The following is a 22,893-nucleotide window of genomic DNA, read 5'->3' as shown; positions in this document are numbered from 1 at the left end:
TTTTTAGTAATTAGTTTTTTAATTAAAAAAAAAAGCTTTGTTAATAAAAACTTAAAAGAAAATGTGGTCAAAATTTATTTTCCTTACCCTATCGGTGAATATGTCTTTCTTATTTTAAGCATGAACCTCACTAATACAGCCTAATTAATCCAACAAATATCTAAAGAGAATACATTTGAAATGTTTATTAGTTTTTATTATTATTATTAAAAAATCTTAATAAAAATTCATTCAAAGTTTATTTTTTTACACTAGTGGCAAATATTTTTTTCTTATTTTAAGCTTAAACCTCTCTAAAAATGTTTAATTCAATAAATATGTAAAATAATAAATTATAAGATTTTTTAATAAAAAAAAAATAAGTAATAAATATTTTATTAAAAGAAAATACATTCAAAAGTGTATTTCTCTTACCCTGATGGCAAAAAAAAAAAAAAAAAAAAAAAAATTATATATATGCATAAACCTCTCTAAAAAATACTTAATTCAATAAATAATTAAAAATAATTAAATCTAAAATTATTATTAGGTTTTTTTACACACAAAAAAACCTTCTTTAATAAAGATTTAATTAAAAGACAGTCAATGTTTATTTTTCTTAACCTAGTGGCAAATATATGTTTTTTTTTATTTTAAGCATAAACCTCTCTAAAAAATACTTAATTCAATAAATATAAAACAAAATAATATTAATAAATTATAATATTTTTTAATAAAAAAGTTTCTTTAAAAAAATAAATTTAAAAGAGAAAACTTTGAATGTCTTTTCTTTTAATAATTTTTTTTATTAATGAAGCTTTTTTATTACATTTTTTTTTATAATTAATTATTTTTTATTTAATTATTCTTTACCCCATTGACAAATATTTTATTTTCTTATTCTGAGCATAAACCTCACAGTGTTATATTGCTTCTATATTGATTTTGTTTTAAGGATGTTTACATTATTTTAATGTAAAACAAGTAAATTACAATGTTCAAAGGTAATCTAGACTTCAAAAATCATTTGAAAGGTTAAAGTTGCCACAGAAAGGTTTTTTCCTGGTCAATGTGCAACATCAGACGAGCAACATTTCCATTGTGAGACAGGACAGAGCCAAACTGTTTGACATATTAAACTTCAGAAAGTATTTTCTGCTCTGCAAATTTCAAAAACACAAGTACATCACAAAATAACCCCAGGCATGTCTCAGCGTTGTAAACGTATTAAATCAATTAAATCAATAGAGCTGTTGCAGTCCACACATGCATCAAACGACATAAACATCATTAATACAAATTAGGACAAAAGGTGAGTGTGTCCTTTCCATTTCCATTGACGACACAATTAGGGGTGTTGAAATATTAATCTGTGTTTGTATGCAAGTCTCGATGGACCGCGCGACCTGTTTGTCATAATCCTGCTTTGCGATGCTCAGGAGAGAAAGGCAGGCGTGCGCTGATAAAGAAAAGGACTGCTGCTAATTAAAATGAAGGAGAGGAGAACAGATGGCTTCTTCACAGCTGGAAACTTCAGTGTCTGGGACAACGTAGTCCGGAATACTGTAGGGATAAATATCCTGGTTTTGTTTTGTTCTATGGAAGTAAGAAAGTTATATGGGTTTGAAGCTACATGAGGGTGAATAAATGATGACAGAATTTTAATTTTGGGGTGAACTATTCTTTTAATGGTCAGTATTCACAAAGCAACTGCGTCATCGCTAATGAACGCAACCGTCCTTTGCCATTCCACAATAATTTTGCCGGGAAATTATTCGAGTAATAACTTTACCACCTAATGCATACGCTATCTTGCTCTTAAGAGAATGGCATAAGTAATCACTTCCACAAACAGAGCGTGATTCTGTCTAGCGGGGTTGTTTTGGCTCTAGGCCTTTTTTTTAACCCGCTCTTTAACTGCTTCAACGTGATGCTTTTGTTAACAAGGCACTGAAACTTGTGTGTATTTCACTTGGAGTAGCAGCTTCTTTACTTTCACCTCAAGTCCAGTGCAGTGAAATCAAAATGCTTAACAGATGTCACATGGGTAATAGAGTATTCACTGTTAAAAAGAACAGTATTGCTGGTGCTTCCACTGGGCTTCTTAACTCAATTAACCAGAAAGATTCCTTGGTCAACCAGCGATACCAGAAAGACCATGTGTGTCGACCAGCTTCAGAGTTACAATATTAAAAGTTCATGTTCATGCTAGTCTAAAGCCATGTCCCACTAAGCAAGAATAGTCATTGCAAATATTTGTTGCGAACAAGAATTTGAATGAAACCTATGCACTGGACATATTTACACCAGGGACAAAAATTTGTATTATTCCGACAAACCAAAAAGATGTTGTTATTTTAACAAAGTGCAATATGATTTATTTATTTATTTATTTTAATGCCAATTTGGTCACAGGTTGGTCATGCTAACACACCAAAAGCTTTTTTAGCCAAACAACATCCAAAATGATTACAATTTTAATTTCAATATTTTACTTTTTAATACAAATTTAGAATTAGTGAAGCACCAAAATGAAAATTCTTGTCCGAAATGGAAATTCTGGACTCACTGGGCCAAAAATGTACATATATTTTAGAAAAACCCAAAATAATTATTTACATTATTCTTTATAAGGAATAACTAATCAAATTCTAAGTATTACCATATTTATTATAATAAAGAGATTACGCTTGTTCTTCCTTCAGGTGCTACCATAACATCTTGGATCATTTGTTCGACCAATCAGGTTGAGGTTTCATAGTGAATATTACTGATTCGTCCAATCAGGTATGGCTTTCTTCCTGACACAGCCATTCTACGTTTCAGAACTTCGCGTTCAGAAAACCAGTTTGGAAACAATCGATATTTTTGTCATTCCATTTTGTGCCACTAGTGGCACCAAAATTACACACTTCTGGTTTGTCCAGCAAATTTCACCACCAACATAGTTCCCAACCAAACAATAAACGTTATCTATTGGTTACAGTGTTGGCTATCACTCTGTCATTAGCATTTGCCGGGAAGCTACACAAACAAAGTAAATGAGCTATATCGTGTCAAAACAATCCTCTTTTCCTCAGCTCACTGGTTATAATAGGATGGATTTTATAGTATATGAACATGTCCCTGAGGGACTTTCTGGTACCATCTGCTGGCCTTAATGCTCTTTGGCTGACGGGCCGCGGCTAACAGAAGGTCAGACGCTGACAGTGTGAATGCAGCTCTTGCCAACAAATGCAAATTAAGAACATTATCTGACATCACTTTAAACGTTTCTGTTATTGTCTTGAGTTACAGTCCGTGTTTCAGGAATAACCCCCATGTTTCTCAGATTGCATCACATTCTGACTCTAGCCAAGGCATAATATAATGAACGGTACGCTTTAAATATTTTTGATGCATACATGTTGTACACTTGGAGAGATGTCTAACGTATAACAACATGTTTGAAAATGTGCATGGGCTAAATCAAATGATTTATTTTGACAAATGAAATATTTGTATGTTGGGTTTTGTTGTAATAATTATTTCAGTCTATATTTATGTTGTTCACTAGTTAGGTTCTGTTTTGTAAGTTCAGTTGCTAAATTGATGGCCTAAAAAGACCTGTCATGACTTTCACTTACAGAATATCTATGACAGACAAGTCAGATAAGTAATTTGATGTAGTTATTTATTTATTATAATTTATTGCAATTTAGTGTATAGTTGTGTATATAAAAATAAAACAATTGTAATACATGAATTAGTAATTAATTTATTAATTTCAATATTCTGGAAACATAAAATGTTATTCTTTATTGTTTAGTTTTTATGTGGTTATTTGTTATTGTGTATTTATTGTAATTTATTCAAATTGAGTATATAACAGCATATATAAATTATAAAAGTATTAACTTACATTTTTTAATATTTTGAAAAAATATATCATTTATTGATTAAATTTTATGTAGTTATTTATTATTGTTTATTATATTTTATTGCAATTTAGTATATACCTGCATATATAAATTATAATAGGATTGTAATAAATTCATTTTAAATTAATTATTTTATTTTAATATTTTGAAAGAAAATAAAATGTTATCCTTTATTGATTAGATTTTATGTTTTATTTATAGTAATTTATTAAAATTATTGCAATTTAGTATATAACTGTGTATACAAATTATAAAATAATTGTAATAAATTAATTTTAAATTAATTATTTTATTAACTTTAATATTTTGAAAAAAGATCCTTTATTGATTAGACTTTATGTAGTTATTGTTTTTTTTATCATTATTTATTACAATATTTTCAATTTAGTATATAACTGTGTATATAAATTATAAAAATAATTGTAATTTAACATTTTTTTATTATTAATTTTAATATTTAAAAAAAAAATCTCGCCATTGTGTCACTGGCCGTTTTTGGACAGACACTGTGTGACTTCCTCGAAGTAAAACATTTTTAGTCATTATTCATTATATTTTATGAAAAGGTTTATAGTAATTTATTGCAATTATCATTTTTGCTGTTGTCCACCTTCCACACGGATAAATCAGTTGCACAATCATGATGAAGATCATGTTAGATTGACGTAGAAGTCACGTGAATTCCCTCCTGACACGTCACACTAATATGTATTCAATTTATTTCCATGTATTAAAGTGGCCATAGGCATGACACCCAACAGAATTCTTAATACAATTAGATTTTTGATTTATTAACAAGTATATATATAATTTATTGAAATGAAAATGAAAATTATAATAAGTTTATAAATACCATTTAACTTGTACTAAATGTTAGTGTTACCTGTGTGATGTTTATTAGTTTGAGCAACTTTGATCTTGATGATTTATCTTTGATTTGAAGGATCTACAGGAAATTGATTTGATTCCACTGGTACAGAAGCCATCTTTAACATTATTTTAAGCTGTAACTATACTACAAATGTTTCCCTGAATCAACACGCAACATTTTAGCAACAGCATAGATCAACCAGTATTCATGCAGTTAGTATGTAATCCCACTTCTACAGTTTTCCTGATGAAGAAAAGGAATGGTTATTAACTGACCCTGGAAACGCTTCAATGGCCAGAGATGTTCTTGCTCAAGACACCTCTTATCTTTACTGGCAGTTGTTCTGCCTCAGGCGTCCCTTTAATCCTTGAAAATGAAACATGTTTCCGAACTGCTGAAAAGGTGCAATTCATAACCGCATTTACCCTGTTATCTACCTACACCATGTTAGATTGTTGGGTTATGAAGTTATCACTATTATAACTCCTTTGATTCTTATCAAAGCTTCAGATAATGAGCTGGTTACATAGTCATACAGGTTAACAGTATCACACACTTGCTTTGAAATCCAACAACTTCATTACAAATAAATTTGTTAGGAAGGCAGCTAGGTGCTTCTCTGCAGGGAAAAAAGGGACTTTTTTTGACTGTCGCCTTTGAACGTTTTTTAGTATAGCGCTTGGCCTTGTGTTGCTAATTGTGGGGTTGAATGGGAAGTATCAAGCAGAGTGAAATGAGGTTTGAAACTTTTTTTTTAACTAATATACTACGCACTTCAGCAATATTGGTTTTGCATTTATAGTTCATATTTTAATTGTATGAAAGAGACCTTTTTTGGGGTGGGGGGGGGTCGAATCAAATAAAAAATAAAAAAGATTGTTCTTGCTATTTTGAAGTAGAGTTTGAAGAACTATATAGACATATATTAGGAAATATCAGGTCATTTTTTAATTGTTTTTCAGGCCTGTAAATGTCTGTTCAGTGAATCAGTTGAATGATTCATTTGCGAATCAGTCTGAATGAATGAAAAATGTATCATTCTTGTGTAGAGTAAAACTCACAAGTAATAGTGATTTATAGTGATTTGAGAGTTAATTGTTTTTTGAATCAGTTCTGTTCAGTGAATCAGTTGAATGATTCATTTGCGAATCAGTCTGAATGAATGAAATATGTATTATTCTTGTGTAGAGTAAAATTCACAAGTAATGATGATTTATAGTGATCTGTGAGTTAATAGTTTTTTTAATCAGTTCTGTTCAGTGAATTCGTTGAATGATTAATTTGCGAATCAGTCTGAATCAAAAACGTTTTTTAAAGTCACGGACATTGGTCACAAAGTGATGCTGATAATCCTGATAATCTAATATTCACAACGAAAACAGTGCCCAGTCCACCCAGACCCTTTATGGAAACTAAACTGCAAAACTGGCTAGTCTTTGCAATGGGATGACATCACAACCTTGAGCTCATTAACATATGACTGCTGCTTAGATTTACATATCTATGCATATTCTGTATTCAGCAACTTAGCCGGCCCTGTAAAACAATGGTGTGAATGTATACGCACTGTACGCAGATATCAGCTCATCGTAACAAAAGTCGTTTACGTATCAAATTCTTAAAGGTACAGTAGCAAAAACTGCATGTTTAATTGCAAGGGTCAGAGAAAGGGTGGGAAATGCTAAATTACGACTATTTTTGTTGAAAGAAACCTTGACTAACATTATAAGTGGACTTTGTGGGGAAATATCTAATGGTACAAACGTGTAGAGTTTGTCCCCTTTAAAGTAACATACTGTAAGTTCAGATGTTGAACAGAGCTACAGGAAGTCTAATGTGAAAGGTCATATGCTGAGGGAAGGTCTGTGCTGTCAGGAAGGTCAGTCCAGAGGTGTAAAGTCATGCCATTTTTGGGTAAGAGGTAGTCGGGCGATGTTTCTCCATGCTCGACCTTAAGGACAGCGCATGCATGTGTTAGTGGAATCTGGTGCCCTTTACAAAAGATGACTTGATACAAAAATATGGAATAGGTGAAATTTTTGAATAATGTTTTGAAACACATGCCATTTGCGGGTGAATTGAGGAAATGTACCTGCCATGAAACATATATATATATATATATATATATTAGTATATTAGTAAGAAACAGCACAGGTCACAGTGTCACTCTCAGGATCATATATGAAGCGTAAGGCATCCTCGATAAACTTCTGGTGGTCAATTTTCCATTGAGGTAAAAGTTAAATTGTTAACAGATTTTTTCATTAATGCTTACAATAAGGTTATATTTATTAACATTAGTAAAAGCATTGGGTACCATGAACTAACAATTAACAATATATTGATTTTTACAGCATTGATTAATCTTTGTTAGTTAATTTATGAAAATACCTTTGTTCATTGTTAGTTCATGTTAGTTAATAATGCATTCACTAATATATAATATACAACTATACAACAATTAGTATATGTTGAAATAAACATTAACCAAGTTTTAATAAGTGGTGTAAAATAATTATTAATTGTTCATTCTTGTAAACTAACATAGTTAAGTAATGTAACAAATACCACCTAATTGTAAAGTGTTTCCATGTTTTCTTTAGTAGATGCTTTATAATTCTTGAAATTGAATCACTCGCGTTACTTATACATCAGCGAGGGCCGTGAAATGCAGTATTTCCTATTAAAGTTACATCTTTTATTTGCTCACTATAGCTAGTTTTTACTTTTGGCACTTGGTGAGTGAGACTTTGTGTTTCCTTGAAAGATAAACAAAATGCATTAGAACTGAATTAACCACGGAAGCCCTGAACCGCAAAGTGGGAAAACATTTCACTAAGTGATTTTTTTTAGGTGTCTTAGTTTGTCCTACAAAAACAAAAAAAACAAAAAATTTCACTTAAGCCATTAACAGATAAGGCAGCAAGTCAGCTTCCTACTTTTTCGGATGCAGCTCTTGTCAGCATAAGATTTCATGCTTACTGATATTGGCACCTACTGGCCAAAGTTGGTACCACATGCTAATTGTTAGCTAGCATGAAACAAAAATTCTAATGTGTTGCCTCTTTAGAAAAGAAAAAAAAATCTGAGCAAAAAGCAATTCAAAGAAAAACCAATTTTCAGAAAACCCTAAGACACCTAAAAAAAAATGTCATGTTTTTTTTTTTCACCTTGTGATTCAGGGCTTCCATAATTAACAGCCCTAATAGAAGCCTTTTATTCTGTCACACATTATACATTTTGAATATATACAGTGAAATTCTTTTTTTCACATATCCCAGCTAAGCTGGGGTCAGAGTGCAGGGTCAGCCATGATATGGCACCCCTGGAGCAGATGGGGTCCCCTTGCCCCCTTGGGGGCCCAACAGTGGCATCTTGGTGGTGCTGGGGCTTGAGCCCTCAACCTTCTGGTCAGTAACCCACAGGCTTAACCACTGAGACACCACTGCACTGGCTATAATAAGCTATACAGTAATAAAAACAAGGTGTTTTTAGTGAGTTATCATGTGTTTACCAAACTAAAACCCTCTCTGTGTCATGATATTCTTTGAACAAATGGTTGGTGTTCAGTCTACACCAGTGTAACCCATGAGGGCATTATCTAACAGGGCCGTTACTCATCTCTGACAGCGCGGCATGGCTTCATACCATCCTGCTCATTTAATGTGCAGAACGACGGCATCACTCAACTCAACTTCACAGAAATGTGGAAACTTTGTTGTTTGTAATTGTGAAAGTTCAGATGAAACATTAAAGAGCAGCGTGAAGCTTTCAGCTCCTCTTCTGGTTTTGAGTGATGGTTTAATGATGCAAGTCAACATGACGCCTTCACTGCTTGTTAGTAAACCGTTTGCTAAATTATGAATTAATTGAAGTGGTACTTACACGTCTCACCTGGAAACAGTGTTCGATTATTCAGATTCATGAAAAAAATGCTCTCCTGTCAGTACAACCTGTAAGAAAGAAAAATCTCAATTGTTCCCATAGACAGTAATCTCATTAATGTTGCCCTCTTCTTGTCCAACTGTAAACAGTGTGAATTGTTTCAAATCTTATCGCAACTGTTTTATTATTTTATTCAAGATCTCCATAAATAACCTACTACAAGGTTGTTCTTATGGATGTAGGCAAATGTGTGTAAAAAGCCGTCTGTCAAACTGACAGTAAGAGAAAAGTCGAGGTACATGGTGTCATATTTGTTCAAGATGTCGTAAGACGTCTCAAAGCTTCACAACAACAACAACAACAACAACAACAACTGAGGACTGTTTGTTCTGGGGTTTGTGGTGTCTTAAACATACAACATTTAAAAAAATTGATTCAAAACATTTTATTTTTATTCTGTAGTAGTTTAATGTTTTAATGGAGTAATAACTGACTGAACACTTTAAAAATGTCTTTTTTACAACCTCTGTGCTACATATAGTGTTAAAGTAGAAGTATTTTGTTATTATTTTTTGTTGTGGTTTCCCCATTTTGTCCCCCCCAAAATTCTGAAATATATATATATATATATATATATATATATATATAGCTATTTTATATCAACAATTGGACCGAAAACAATATTCCAGCATAAGAACATAACATACCTAAGATATTGTGTCCAAAGGTGTCATTTACGGGTATAACGGGTCGGGCATGTCCCCACCAATTTTTGCCTTTACCAATTTTGTCCCCACCACTTTTTGAAATACGTTTTGTCAGGTAAGTGTCTAATACAGAAGAGACATCTCCAGTTTTTGAGCAGGAGTTTCCATTGTGTTCATGTTAGTTATAATAAGTGGCGATCCAGCACTAAAGTTTCACTTAAAGTAAACATCTCGTGCTCCTTTCCAGTTAAATCGCAAAGAAAATGCAAACTGTCCTATTTTAGGGTGCATAAGAATCCAGAACTCAGAAATCCAGTACTAGAGGTGAAAACTCTACCATGGGACCAGTCATTCTGACTTAGATCTTAATGATCCATGTTTTTAACCACTGACAAACAAAATCCCAGTACTGTCAGTGTTAAATGTATGGATCAAGTTATCAAATTAATCATGTGAAATATTTATTAAGAGCGCTTGAATTGGTCCCCACCACTTTTTCAAACAAAATGATGCCCATGATTTTGTCCATGTTATAGCAAGAGACACTGGCTATATTTGGAATAGCATAATATCATACTGCTCTTTCTAGCTGAATAAATCGTGCATATCATCGTTTCCATTTATTGAAAAGCTGATTTTCATAATTAACAATATTACCGTGGCGATACAAATGGCAGTATGGGCCATTTTGGTCTGGTACCTACTGTATCAGAAAATAAAAATATTAATAAAGAAATGGTAATTTAAAAGATAAATAGGTATGTTCACACATAGGGACGTTTAAATCAAATGTTAATAAAAAAAAAAAAATGTATAGTATGCTAATAACATTTTTTGTATTAGCGTTGGATTTAAACATACCTATGTGTGAATGTACATATCTTTTATTTTTTTATGTATCTTCTAAATTTCCACTTAATTGTTGTCTTATTTGTTTTAATTTATTAATATTTTTATTTTCTGATACAGTAAGTACCAGACCACAATGGCCCATACCGCCGTATCTATCGCCGCAGTAATATTGTAAATTATAAAATATCAGCCTTTTTCAATAAATGAGAGGGAAAGGCCAACACGGAGCAACAGCGAGAGAGAGAGAGGAGAAAAAAAAACGTACTCGCCAGTTCTCCGATACGCCATAGCTTGGTCCTCGGCCACTCCTCCACCCCCTAGTGGACGACAGCCAAGCCTCCCCGGGCGGATCGGAGGCAGTCCTCCGGCCCCTGGCGGATGGAACACCCGGCACATTTTCGGTGGATGGACGGGGTCTGTCCTCTCGACCCCACCGTGTTCTAGCGGCTGGTAGGGGTCTGCCATTTGTATCGCCACGGTAATATTGTTAATTATGAAAATCAGCTTTTCAATAAATGGAAACGATGATATGCACGATTTATTCAGCTAGAAAGAGCAGTATGATATTAGCCCCTGGCAGCAGCCCTGACCGCTCCAGGCGGTCGGCTAGGAGCCCCTCCTCCCCTCGCAGTCGGCGGCCATTCCTCCGCTCTCAGGCAGCCAGGCTCCTCCGTCCCCTGGTGGATGGCCGCAGCTGCTCCATTGGGGTGGATGGTAGTGGTGAAGACTCTACTACGGCACATCCCTCCTCCTTCCCGGGTTTCGGCACCAGTGTAACAGGGTAAAAAGGAAAGGAGGAGGCGAGAACCGGCTTGACAATATAAATAATAATTTAATAATAAACTTAAACAAAAAGACAAACACATGCCGGGCAGCTGCCCGTAACTCTCTCTCACCTTTATCCCTCTTGAGGGCTTGATTAGCCTGATTAGGGGCGGGGTGTGCAGCATCAAAACCCGGCCCCGCCCTCCTCCCTGTCACACTCATATTACAATTGTGTATTTGAAGCAATTTGAGCTGCATTTGGTGTATTAATGGTGCTATTCAAATAAATGTATTACTATTAGGCCTACTAATATTAATATGTTTGAAACCTATATCATTGCAAAATGCATGCTGTTTTGCATACCATTTAAAGAAATAGGATACACATTCAGTATATTCTGCACAGTATGCTAATATTCCATTCTGAACATAGCCATATAGTTAAAGTGAGTTCTAGTATACCTACTGTATTATCCAACATATGGCGTCCTGTATACCTGTATAACCTTTGCATCCACTGCAGAACAGGCCAATCTTTCACTTTTTCCTGAGCGTCTTTACACGCACCATTGCTGTCCTGAACTCTAATTTATTTGACCTTTGTTTGCTTGTGTTTTTACACACCATTGCTTTTATGGGCAACGTTAATTTTAGCCCAAGAGCAAAACGTTTAGAGAAGCCTTTAGCTGGCCAAGGACAAACTCAAAATGTCTTTCCCCATCACAAATATGTGGATAAATTGTATTTAGAGCATCAAACCATCGTCAAATCAAACTGAACTTCTCTTGTTAGTGTGTGATTCATTAGTGCACATTATTCCAAAGAATACAAATGTTTTCGTAATCTTTCATTGAAAAGTAATAACTGGCTCCGCCTCTGAAATGACTTTTTGGCTGATGTCACCAAGGCCACCCATGCTGTTGGATAGTGTTAACCAATATCCAATTCGATATTTAGACATTGCTTTAGGCTACTGTTGTATGTAATAAAGCCTTTCTAAAATCTTGCCAGTTAACGTAGTTATTTCAATGCCACTTAACATTTAAGAAATAAAGATTAGGGCATTAGCAGATAACAATACATTTTAGAAAAACATTATGATTGGTATAAATCAAGTTGTTCTTAAAGGTAAACTTAATCTTTATCCTCCACATGAAACACTTTTCTCAACCCAATCAATTCCTGATGGATAAAATCAAGTCCCGCCTTACATTTTATTCTTATTTAGTAGAGATAGACCGATATATCGGTTTTACCGATTAATCAGTGCCGATAGTTGCTTTTAGGAACTATATGTTATTGGCAAAAATCAGTGCCGATAGTTTTTTTACAATTATTATTATTCCTCCATTTTCCTCTGTGGCCTTTTAAAAACTATTGGCCGATTATTCGGTTATCAGCCTCTTCGGCAAAATCCACTATCCGTTGACTCTTTTTGTTTAGTATTGTTTCTCTCTGAAAAACATAAGTAAAATCGGCTGTGAATGCCTTTTTATGTTTACTTTAGGTTTATCAAGTTCTTTATCATGAAAAACTAAATCCATTCTGAACATAGTGCTTTATTGTATGGTAAAAGCTTTTCGATTAAGTATCACCTCTTGCGTCCTAAATGTATGATTTTTCTGCAAAAAACAATGCTATAACAGCTGTTCTGTCCTTATAAGCCAGCTGTTTCTTTTTCTAGTTTCTCATGTGTGAATTTTCATAGCCATATGTGTGCAAAATGAATGTTTTATTCTACGTATTTATGGGCATGTCTAATTTGCACATATGTACTACATTAAGTATTCAAATACTGTGAAAAAAGAACAGAAAATAGCTTTTTCCCCTCATTTTTTTTTCAAGGTGGATTTCCACAGTCATTGAAAATCTATCAAATTGAGAAAAGCTTTCAAAACTGGCTGTCTTTTTGCATAAACCACATCACCAAGTCATGATTCATGTCATACGCTTTCTTGGCAAGTCATATTTGAATGCATATTGTATATAAGGTGAATATTCATTATTAACTTCATTTCTAAGTGTCAAAATTAAGTTTTTGCCACACCTGCAAGTACTATGTTAATTTAACTGGCAAATAATAATAATAAAAGGCAATCAATTCCAAACATTTATTTTGCATTGTTTTTATTATAAATATACTATTTATTGTTCATGTTAACATGCTGTGAAAATTAGTCTCTGCATAGACATGCATTATTACCTTGGCAGCATCTCAAATGTTTTTGTTTAAGTGTTTTTCATTTAATTGGCAATATGTTTTCTGCATTAACGTTAATGTAGACAGAAGCAGCAAACCAAAAACAGCAAGCAACTCTAACATCCTCATATGTCGTTAGTTTTTGTTCTCGGAGGAAAATAATGTTCCATTGCGTTTATAGTAACCCTCGGAGACTCCTTGCTTCAAGAGACTTTAGTCTTCTTATTGGATTGGATTCTGTATTGGTCTCATTATTTCAACTAATTAAGATTTAGCTCCATGGTGTCTTTTTGTCTCTGTGGTGTAAGTGATCCATATTGATTTTATTTGCTTATCTCAGTTCAGTTGGTTTGTCTCATTGAGGAACAAATTCCCATGGTAACTACTAAAAATATGGTGTTTCAAATTAATGATTTATTTTTTCAGAAAAGTGTAAGTAATGTATTTGCATTAAACATATATTCTCAAATATTCACACCCTCTGTCATGTATTGGTGTCATAAAAATATGATAATAACAAATATTATAAATATTCGATGAGCAGTCAATCAAACTTGGAAACATTACACTGGTATAAATCAATTTGCTCTTAAAGGTAAACTTAACCTTTATCCTGCACATGAAAACTTTTCTCAACCCAATCAATTCCCGATAGATAAAATCAAGTCCTGCCTTAAATTTTGTTCTTATTTAGTAGAGAAAGACAGATATATCGGTTTTACCGATTAATCGGTGCCGATAGTTGCTTTTAGGAACTATATGCTATCGGCAAAAATCAGTGCTTATAGTGCCGATAGTTTTTTTAAAAAAATGTTATTCCTCGTTTTTCCTCTGTGGCCTATAAAAACTATCGGCCAATTAATCAGTTATCGGCCTCTTCCACTACTAGCTATCGGTATTGGCAAAATTCACTAAACCGAACATTAAACCGTACATCAATATACATAATGTATATATACATTATATAAATATAACTTACATTTCTTGGTTGAAGCAGCATCGATTTTTGCTGCAGCATTGATTTAAATACTCTGTAGTACACACACATTTGCAAAAAAACAATGACGTTTCAACTAAAAAACGTGGTATTGTGGATGTTGTATGAAATTTATATACTTTGAAAAACTGTCAGTCCTGTTATATTAAGAATTTTATGTAACAGGATTGAACAGAGTCTTACGAAAATCGAGAGTTCTTGGCAAATATGCCGCAAATCTGTGGCAGATTCGACACTGAACATTTTCACATGCAAATGAGCTTTGTGGCAAACTTGTGGCAAATTGTTGCCAAAGGTTTGCCGGAGGTTCACCACTACCAGCGAAGAGCTGCAAACTTCTGGCAAACATTTGAAAAGCTCATTTACATGTGAAAATAACGAGCGGCATATTTGCTGCAAATTTGTGGCTAATTTAGATTTTTTTTTTTTTGTAAGGGCAATGTTGCTAATAGTGACTCACAATGTTTATTCTGTCAGTAATAAGTCATGGGTACACACTCAGCACACTCATTTTTATTTTCCTTTGAGTCTTCAGTTCGGTTGTTTACCTGACTGACTTCTCACTGGATGGCCGATGGGTGGTGAGAACATCGCTGTACATTGTCTGCAGTTGCATCATCATGGTGGGTGCCGTGAAGCAACTGTGCTACTGTGCTGAGCTTTGAGTGTCGAAATAAAAAATAAAAAAAAATGCTATTTAAATTCAGTAATACATACACTTGTTGAAATGGCAGGAAAAATAGGGCCCCTTGACCTGACATGTTGTCAAGAATATACTGTTATTACTGACAATACGGATTCAGTCTATTTTTGCACTTTCTGCACCCTGTTTATCAGTGAGTCTGGCTTCAGGATCTACATTTTACATTAGACAGTACTAAACTTAAGCGTACAAAAGTTAACCAAAATGTCCCTAAATTCAAACACTGAAATTGATTATATTGATATTAGCATGAACTGCATAAGCTCGATAATATGCTAAATTATTAACCTGACATTGGCTGAATAGGAAAACAGACAATTTTGTAAATTAGTAAACACTTGAATACAAATTTAATTTCAATGCTTTCATGCTCTCGGCAGCCAATCAATCACTTCACAAATTGTCACATACCATGTTTGCTCTCTTTGCTTTTGGTAGGTGTGTAAGACATTAGCTATATTAAGAAAAACACATTACCATAGCTTGCAAAAACAATCTAAATTTATAGCAACGTTTTGGTCACACAAGCTTCATCAGGCATTTGAAATTTTCTTTATGAATGCCTGTTGAAGGTCGTATGTATGAAATGTTGCAATATATTTTGATTGCTTTTGCAAGCTATGGTAGTTACATAAGTTAAAGTCAATCGACAGCATTTGTGGCATGATGTTGATTGCCACAAACATGTATTTCGAGGCACTTACAATGGAAGTGAATGGGGCCAATTTTGTAGGCTTTAAAAGGCAGAAATTTGAAGCTTATCATTTTATAAAAACACAATCATTCTTCTGTTAAAATGTGTGTATTATTTGAGCTGTAAAGTTGTTTAAATCATAATTTTTGAGGAATTACAGAGTTTGCAGCGTTATGTTCTCATGGCAATGAAGTTGGATATATATCAATTGGATATAATTTTACACAGATGGGGTTAGTAAGTGATTTTTTTCACACTAAAATGATGTTAACACACATATTGTTTACATCTTTTGTCTATACTTTTGAAACAGTGAGTATTTTAACATTTACAGACTGGCCCCCATTCACTTCCATTGTAAGTGTCTCACTGTAACCTCGATTTTTGCGAAGGAGGGACGAGTCTACATTTATTTTTGTGTTAATATTATATTGAACCTGGAATATTTCTTTAATACAGAAAGAAACGGAGGGGAAAATATATTTAGAAATGTAAACATTAACCACATTTGACATTGCAACTGTTTCATTCTGTTTTCTAAGGACTAAAAATAGTTTTAAATTAGGGCTGTCAATTTAACACATTAATTCAGTCCAATTAATTATATAAAAAATAACGGACTGAAATATGGAATATTTCTTCCATAAAAGCAATTCAAGCTTGTAGTACCGCCTGTTTTCTCCAGGGGGCAGTAAGCGGAACTCCAGCTGTATAACACGCAGCTTATACAAACAAAGAACAAAGCACACTTACCGACAGCAGACAGCACAAGATGAGAACATGTTCTTGCGTTCAAACACAGCTTGATGGAGTGCAAATCCGAAGGCAGGGATCTCAAAACGTGTTTTTCTAAGTTTCAAACTTCATTTAATTTGACATAGTGACCTAAAAATTATACGTTTATGATGCAAGGCAACCGAGATGCTCCAAAAGTGTCCGTCTGTCACAGGTGTACATTGACGCATCCATAAACAAGCCCTTATAATAAATCTCTGACTGATTGACAAATTCAACTGCAAAATGGATTGCTGTTCACTGTAGGCCAATGATAGGCTTATGTTCAATAATATGGAAATAAACAATATATTGTATTGTAAAGCCACTTTTTGTATTGTCTTTTTTAATGCTTCACTTGTGTGCCAAACTAGTGTTATGCTTTTTAATTATCTGTATTATTTTTTATAATATATATATATATATATATATATATATATATATATATATATATATAATTGTGATCAAATTAATCACAATTAATCGCATACATAAATATTTGCTGTGAAAGCCCCTCAAATAACAATAATTCAGTATTTAATAATAAAATCATTATAAATAGTTAGATTTAAATAATTATATTATTGTTATTTGAGGGGATTTCACAGCAAATATTTGTGTATGCAATTAATTGTGACTAATTTGATTAATTAATTGGCATATCATGTCATTAATTTGATAAATTGAACTGAAAATGTTTCCTTTCCCATTTAAACGTTACATTACTCACATTACTAATTGTGGGATGAAAAAAATATCATATTTTTTCATATAACCAGATAATTTTTTAATTATTTCTTTTGTCTATAGTACATGACAACGTAAAATCCAATTATTTATATTATAAATGGGTCTTTATACATTTCAAGGAATCTTCACACAAAAATGAAAATTCTCTCATTTACTCACCCTCATGCCATCCCAGATGTGTATGACTTTCTTCTATAGAAAAATGAAGATTTTTAGAAGAAAACTTTGAAGCTCAAAAAGGACATAAAGATAGCATAAAAGTAATCCATATTACTCCAGTGGTTTAATCTATATCTTCAGAAGCGATATTGATAGGTGTGAGTAAGAAACAGACATTTTCAAGTACTTTTTTTTTTTTTACTATAAATTCTCCTCCCTGCCCAGTAAGTGCTAATATGCATGAAGAATGTGAATCGCCAAAAACAAAAGAAGAATGTGGAAGTGAAAGTGGAGATTTATGGTTAAAAAAAAAAAAGGACTAAAATATTGATCTGTTTCTCACCCACACCTATCATATCGCTTCAGAAGACATGGATTTAACCACTGGAGTCTAATGGATTAATATTCTTCTAAAAATCTTTGTTCGTGTTCAGCAGATGAAAGTCATACACAACTGGGATGGCATAAGGGTGAGTAAATAATTAGCAAATTTTCCTTTTTGGGTAACTATTCCTTTAGAAATGTATAACAGCCTTGTTTAGGAAGGGGGTCCCTCACAAGGGGATCATCATATTTGGGGTTTCTTGGCATAGGAATGTATGAATACCCAGGTCTGGGTCATCTTCACCTTAGTAGTTCACTGTAGTTCTGTTTATGTTTTTATTATTATTATTATTATTATTATTATTATTATTATTATTAATTTATTTTTTAAGTATGAGGGCATGTCTCACAGCCTTTCCATGTTGGTGTCTGCTTAATTTGACTAGCTTCTACCATGACATCTTTTATTCAGTTCCCGTTATTTTTACATTCTTTCCCTCACCTACAAGGAGAATTGATGATCGCTGTGACAGAAGTTGACAAGTGAGAGGTGGATAGAGTGTTGCAGACTGACAGACGTCGTAAGGGAGAATGATTGAGTTTTGCCGCTCTCTGAAAACCATGTTCAAGTTGCTAACGCGCTGCCAATTGCGCCATGCCTAATCTCTCCTGGCAGGCAGCTCGACCGTTGAGAATGCTTATCTGCAGGAGTGGGTGGCCTGACTCTGAGAAATGGACAAAGCTCAGGGAAAGAGTTGTTTAAGGATGTACAGTGAGTTTGTGGGTCACAGAACAGCTTCGTTCTGGAATGTGACAGAGTGCAGCAGGTTCGGTCCGGTCTCCTCCTTTGTCCTGTCCAGACAAACATTGAGTAATCTCTCAAGGTAGTTTGCTCTGGCAGAATTCCCAGCGACGCTCATAACAAAGGTGCTTGTTTTGTGCACCGACGGAAGCTCAAACAAACAGAACTTGACGTTTGTGTTGGCTCTTCTGGGGCAGCTTGGCCTAGATATCCAATCCTCTCTGTTGGAGAAACTACATTTCCAAGCCTTTTATTGTTTCGTTGTTTATTTTTGCTTGTCCTATGTTATTTACATTTTTGCACCCCTTAGGCACATATAGATTACTGTACTTAAGGACATCTTTTGAATATTTCTACTTTACCTGAGTATAGATATTAATGACTTTAACTTTTATTTCACTACATTTTAAAGAGAAAACGAACACTTTTATACAATACATTTCTCCAGACTCTTTCGTCACTTTTGCAACTGAACAATGCAAAAAATATAATTTCTGTGAATGTAAATTGCATGCAGCGTGATGATAGTGATGTCAGATTCACGTACAAATCGTTTCAGTCATACATTTTGATCAATTTATACTTTTGAATCGGTAAAATGTTTGCAAAATGCGGTCTGACCGTTTCTTTTTGCGAATCGATTCACGAATCTGAATCAAAATCAAAAGTAAACCTGGAAACCCGAACAGCGCGTGTTGCGTCTCCACTCGGGAATGTAAAGAGAAGATAATAAATAAGCTTTAATCTGTGGCTATACAATAATTATAAAAAAAATACAGAAAATCTATTCACACAAAACATAGTCATTTTAATATATATATATATATATATATATATATATATATATATATATATATATATATATATATATATATTGTTTTTTAGGTGCTTAAAATAAAACATTTCATGTGGTGTAACCGCCTAAAGAGACAGAAATCAAATCAAAATTTGTCATTAAAAGCTGAAATTCTTGAAAAAATAAATGTTTGCATGAGTAGTACAGAATAATCTTTTATTAATATTTTTTTTTTTTTTTTAAACGAGCGGTGAAACAATTTTTTGACAAAACAAACTTTTGTCAACCACATTAAAGTAATTTGGAATAACCAGCATTTAGCTAACCATTTTGTTTATGTTGACCATCAGACAGAGAAGTGTGAAGTTAAAAAATATATATCTGATATGTATGAAATTTATGAAAAAACATTTTGTTCAGGTCATGTGGTGTAACCCTGATAAAACTTCTTGATATTCTTGACTTAAAAAATCATCATATTTGTAAAAAAAGTTTGAATTTTTTTTTTTTTAAATATGGACCCGCCGGCGTGTCCAATGGAGGGCGCTATATAGTGAAAAAAGTTTACGCTTAAAACGTTAAAGTCTCCATATACATAAGTCAGGCATATGAGGTATCATTTGAAAGCTTAGAATCTGAACTTTTCAGAGATAACCATCACTTCTGCATTTCTGTTACTTAACAATATAAGGCCTCAAATCATCCGCGTTGAAAATTAGCGCCCCCTAGAGGAAATGGGGTAGAAATATTTATATGAAAATAAAAGTCCTTCACATAGCACCTAAATGGACAAGTCATATATCAAATGCAAGCTCTCATTCTCAGAAATGTGACTGTACAGTTAATGTTTTCCCTAATACCACAGTTTGAAAGATTTTTAAAAGAATTACAAAGTGAAATATGATTTCTCTAAGTCATCAAGTACAAACGGCTCTTTTATGCGCCGATCACTGCTGCTGTAAGCATCAAATAACTACAACAGGGTCACTGAAAGATGTGACCAATTTTTTTAAATTAGTCCACAGTCCAGTATGTGTGAATGGTGAGCTTTTAAATTTGAGTGTGAAAAATTCCAGGTAGCAGACCAAAAATGCACCAGAGGATAAGGGGTTAAGTTGTGTATTCTCCAGTGTAATCAAGGTGCAAGGAAAATACTTTAATACCTTTTACTATGGTTACACCACATTGCATTTTTAAAGTCATTACATCATTTTTTTTTTAAATGTTTTTTTTAGAAAATGCAATAAATGTTTACAAACATTTACAAACTGAAGAATTAAACCTCTCGAGTCATATGGACTACTTTTATGCTGCCTTTATGTTTTGTTTTGGGTTTTTTTTGGAACTTGAACTTTAATCCCCAATGACTTGCATTATATGGACAAACACAGCTCATTCATTCTTCAAAATAGATTTGTTTGTGTTCAACAGAAGAAAGGAAGTCATATGAGTAAATGATAAGAGAACTCCCATTTTTAGGTGAATCATTCCTTTAAGGCCAAAACATATTTTAGGAAAGTATGTGAACATTTGAACACCCCTGTAGAGAGCTTGAGACACCTTTTTCCAGACGTGTCCTGTGTAAAAGCATTGCATGAAACTATACAAGTCATTTAACTAATAATTTAACTATTAAATGGAATATACATTGATTCTGGAGTGCCAAGTTGTGTGGCTTGTGGCCTTTCCTCTGTAATTGTGGCGCACCTAAAAATAAATGTATGTCCCTGTTTGGGAGCCACTTCTGTAATGGTGGCGGCCCCTGAATAAATTTAAATAATTCAGTTTTGAATTAAAATATTTGGGCACCAGACAGGAGTAAGCCTGTCAAAGAGAATGTTTTAATGACCTTAGAGAGTCAGGACCTCGGTTTAACGTCTCATCCAAAGGACAGTGCCTTTTTACAGTATAGTGACCCCATCACTACACTGGGGCATTAGGACCCACACAGACTGCAGGGTGAGCACCCCCTGCTGGCCTCCCTGATACCACTTCCAGCAGCAACCTTAGTTTTCCCCAGGAGGTCTCCCATCCAGGTACTGACCAAGCTCAACCCTGCTTAGCTTTAGTAGGTAACCAGGGAAGAGCTGCCAGGTGATATGGTAGGGAAGAATTAGACATAAGAGAAATCGTCACATTGGCTGTGGAGCTCTTCGACGGGTCAGCAGGCTGCTTGAAACTCACGCCACTCCTTTTAAACTCAAAGCTTTCGACGACTCTTTGATGCATGCCACGCTTCAAATGATGAGCACCTTTTAATCAATCCCTTTTTGTTTTCTTCTCTCTTCAAATCACATTCCTTTTTCCCAAAACTGATGCAAAAAAGTCAAACCTCTCTTAAACCCCACCTCGGCTCACAACTCTGCATCACCCACACCTGTGTCAACTCACCTCACAACTCTTTGTAGCACTGTTTAAATTGGCACTGTTTTTAGCACTGTTTGTGGTAGCACTATTTTCTTTTCTTTTCTTGTGATGAGCAGACATTTTATACTCCCTCTCTCACTCTCTGTGTAATTAGGTGGTGGAGGATCCTTAAAGGAATAGTGCGTAGTTCCACTCCGCCACACCTCTTAAATTAAAAGTCGTTCATCAAACTCATTCCTCCCTCTGAGCTCCATTAGATTTGCATTTCAGACATTGAAGTTTCTTCAAAATTTCTTTTGGACAGATAAAAATGGGCTCAGATGAGACATACAGTAAAAATAGGAAGCTATTAAATGAATGTGAATAGCATAGTTCAGATAATTTGATGAGAAATGTTCGAGTTCATATTGAAATCTCTGACAAACATGAGCACAGTTTGAGACATTTCAGGAGAAACATCTGAGAAGCAGCAGACTTGGGCAAAAGCTTCCATTTGCTCTACATTTAATCTCATTGCTGTCTAGTAGAAACATTTGAGATATTAAGGAGATCTCATTTGTGATCTTTCTTTCCTACGTGATTCATGCAATTCGTATTTTTCCGAAGGTAACCAGAAAACCCAGCAAAATTGGCCACCAGACGATGAATTCTTGCTCGAGGCGCGCCACTGCATACGACCTGCATTTACAGCCGTGGAAGATTCAGACTTTCATTGAAAGTGACAAGAGAAGGTCCAGACGGATAGCTTTGCTTGAGATATGTGACGCTGTGGGTATCTGACTCGGAGGGAGAAGAATTTGAACTATTTATGTGAAAACCGCTCACAACAGGAGTCCAACAGTACTTGAAAGGTTGAGCAATGTCAACATTGCCGAATGTAGGGCAACAAAGAATTCTCAGTGACAGTCACAACAGAGGTAGTCTTGTGTGCTTTTTGACTAAATAAAAAAAGGTCTGTGCTATGTGAAATATCTTACACCAGAACTTGCAGTCTCAGTGCAAAATGTGATGTTACATCTAAACACTTTTACTATAGCATATGACTCATTTTAGCATTTGCATTACATAACCAAATACATTAACAAGCTTGTTCAAGTGTGATTAAATTGTGTGGTAGCTCAATTGATAGAGCATTGAACTTGTAATGTAAAGGACTGGGGTACAAGTCCTGAAGAGAACATGAATCAACACATGAGCTGAAAGTGTCATAGAAGCACCACAAAAAAAAATTTAATTGCATTTTTCATCTCACATTTGCTTTTTATGACACTGTCAGTTTGGTTTAGGTTTAAGGTTTAGGGAAGTGAGGTCGGTTTTGTTGATTTAAATCTCGATAGAGCATTAACCT

Source organism: Myxocyprinus asiaticus, chromosome 7, assembly GCF_019703515.2.
Source record: "Myxocyprinus asiaticus isolate MX2 ecotype Aquarium Trade chromosome 7, UBuf_Myxa_2, whole genome shotgun sequence".
NCBI classification, from domain to species: Eukaryota; Metazoa; Chordata; class Actinopteri; order Cypriniformes; family Catostomidae; genus Myxocyprinus; species Myxocyprinus asiaticus.
Note: the sequence above shows the minus strand (reverse complement) of the source record.